This window comes from Corylus avellana, chromosome ca2 (genome assembly GCF_901000735.1).
Source record: "Corylus avellana chromosome ca2, CavTom2PMs-1.0".
In the NCBI taxonomy this organism is placed as follows: Eukaryota; Viridiplantae; Streptophyta; class Magnoliopsida; order Fagales; family Betulaceae; genus Corylus; species Corylus avellana.
The window spans coordinates 20,518,513-20,521,863 of NC_081542.1; positions in this window are offsets into that span (position 1 = coordinate 20,518,513).

Sequence of the window (3,351 nt, forward strand, 5' to 3'; positions counted from 1 at the left end):
CTGTTGGCCGCACATTCTCTCTAGTCTCTTGCACTATCCTTCCATCAATTCTTGACAAAGAAGAGACGGTAGAAATTAATTAAAAGTACTATTTTTTTTTTTTTTTTTTGAGGAAAAATATCTCATCTCATTGATTATGACAAAGCTTGCTTAGCAAGTACATTACCATGGATACAAGATGGGTAACCCCTAGCTAGTCCATAGTTTCTCCTCCCTAAAGGAAATTGCAAATTTCGCTAACTTATGGGAAGTGTCATTTGCTTCTCTGAATACATGGTTGGCACGCCACTTCAGTTGCAGTTGGATATTAATCCTGCCCTCTTGCACCAGCATGCAGTAGCTTCCCCTCCAAATACCCACACGTTACGTTGCAGGGCTTGGACTACCTCCTTCGCATCACCTTCAAGAATGCTTTCCTTCACTCCCAGCGTCCTGCATATCTCCGTTGCATACCAAGTCGCCAAGTCCTCCGCTGAGGTTGGCTCCATAGCAGTTGGTTTATATGTGCAAAAAGAGGCGAGCACGACCCCCACATGGTCCCTGAGAATTACCCCCACTCCCATTGTATTCAGCTCCATTGATATTGAGGCATCCCAATTCACTTTCACAACATTCACAGGTGGTTTCTCCCACTTCTTCTCCCTAGTTGGTTGAACAGGGTGTGTTGAAGCTTTGAGTCATGATTCCCTAACTTTTTCGAAATTGGCAATCTGCTCCGATGCTTGCTTCATGACTGTAGCGGGTGCCAGCATTTCTCCTCCGTGAACCACACTGTTTCTTCTAAACCAAATATGGTGGGCAACTGTGATAAAAAGTTGAAAAGTGGAATCATCCAATTTTTCCATTAGCATGAGAAAAAGCTCCTTGAAATTGGTGTCGTAACTTGTGCATTTTTGTAACACTTTTGGTTCTTCAAGGCAAACATCCGTGGCGGATTAGCATTGCGTGAGGGCATGTCCTACCATTTCTTCATGCAGCCCACATGGGACAGAGAGGATCAGAGCTGATATATATGGCGCCAATGCAGGTTTTCTCTTGTGGGAAGGATGTTTTGGCAGGCTTTCCATAGAAACAATTGTAGATCTTTTGTTCCCCTGGCATTCCAAATTGTTTTCCATAGGTCTCTATTGGCCTGTGACCTCAAACAGGATCCGTGTTCCCTACCCAGTGCAGCCCGAGCCATGTGGTAAGCACTTTGAACTGTCAAAACCCCATTCTTACTTCCCCGAAACAATATGGTCCAGTTGTCGTGCAGGGCATATGGCTATGTTGCAAATGTGCTTCACCAACGCCTCAGAGAAGGTCTCTTGAAGCTTTTGGATGTTCCACCATCTACTGTCCTGATCAATCAGGCTACTCACCCGTGAGTCACTAGGACCGCCAGGGAAAGGTGCGTGCAACCTGCTAGGGGAAATCGAAGGAATCCATCTATCCTCGCAGGCCCTAATAGAGTTTCCATCACTTACCCGCCACATGAGGCCCTCCGCAAGAATGCTCTTGGCTTTCCAGATGCTACACCAAGCATAAGATGGTTCCTCCCCAGACTAGAATCCATAAAAGAGGTCACCGCAAAATACTTTTCTTGAAAAATCTTTACAACCAATGAGTTTGGATTTTGGATGAGACACCATCCTTGCTTTGCCAAAAGAGCCTGGTTGAAAACTTCACATTCTATAAAACCCAAACCCCCCACCTCTTTTGAACGGTTCATCTTGCCCCATCTCATCCAAGCTACCCTTGAAAAATTATCTTTGTGACCCCACCAAAATGTCATCATCAAAGAATTTATTCTACGACAAAGATTTGGGGAGTTGGAAAATGCTCAATGTGTATGTGGAGATCGCTTGGATGACTGCTTTTAGAAGGACCTCCTTACCCGCTTGCTACAGGAATTTCTCTTTCCATCCTTGAAGTCTATCCCAAACTCGACTTTGAATGGTCTGAAAAACTCTTGTCCGAGATCTTCCAATAAGAGCTGAGAGTTCCAAATATTTCTCATAACTTTGCATAGAATTGGTTTCAGCCACCTCCAAAAGATGGGCTCGGCTCTCTGGGTGGGTATTCTTGTTGAAAAAAATTGAGATCTTCCCTCTATTAAGTTGTTGCCCTGAAGCCTGTTCATAAATTTTTAGCATCTCATAGATTTTGAGCCATTCTAGCATAGAAAGCCAAGAGCTTGAATCCATGAACAAAAAAAGAATATACTTGAACAAAAATTAGCCATTTTGGGGTAGCTTGCCAACCCGCATCCAAAAAGATTGAATTTCTAAATGGAATAGCTACATGACAAAACATAAAAATATACTTCGATAGGGTGCATTGTCAATTTTTAAGCATTGGATTTATAATCAAAAAAGGGGTACACTTTGGGGGGTAAACTACAATTTCCCCAATTTGAAAAAAAGAAGAAAAAAAAAAAAAAACAAACAAACAAACAAACAAACAAACAAACAAAATTTTTTTTTTCTTTAATCAAAATAAATATCCACACCTTGGTTTTCTATTTTTTTTCAAAATAATTGATTTTTAGTAGTTTTTTTAATTTTTATTATATTAAGGGTGTTTTCGTCATTGGGGAGACATTGACAATTTTTAGTAATTTGGGAGGGAGAACATTGTCTTAATTAAGTTTGGGAGGGACATTATCAATTGAGTGGTAGTTTGATAGAGGTATATAGACTTTCCCCTTTAAGTTTATTCAATTTGATCCACCCAACCATCATCACAGGGCAGAAACAAGAGTTTTTTGAATTTCATAAAAAATTTTATGACCTTTCTTGTTTATTCTTTTTCCTTTTTATTATTTATAATTTTTTATTATTATTCTTTTCTCATACCAATTTTGTACATAAAAATATTTTTGAAATTAAATTATAATATTGTCTTTGAAAAGAACTATCAAATTTGGAAAATTAATAGGTCAGCTAGAAGCGAAAAAAGCCTTGACAACAATAAGCCGCACCACTAAAGAAAAAACTATTTTTTTTTTTTTTTTTTTGAATTAGAATTGGTAACTTTTATTGACTTAAAGTCGAGCCTTGCTCAGAGTGGACAATTTCCAGGATACATAAAGGAAAATTATCAAGCCAGAATATTTCCTGATCTATTGCTAATGCCAGTTTGGCAAGACTATGAGCAACCTTGTTACCATCACGTGGAGTATGGCTAGCCCTCCATTCCAAACAGCGCCCCAGTAGATTTTTTGCATCTTGTAGAATCTGTCCATAATTACCAAGCCAGCCGCCTTCCATATTAAGAACACTTACGACTTCCAGCGCATCCCCCTCTAGGATAACCTGTCTCAGGTTCAACCTACGTGCAACGTCAGCTGCAGACCAAGCTGCTAGAGCT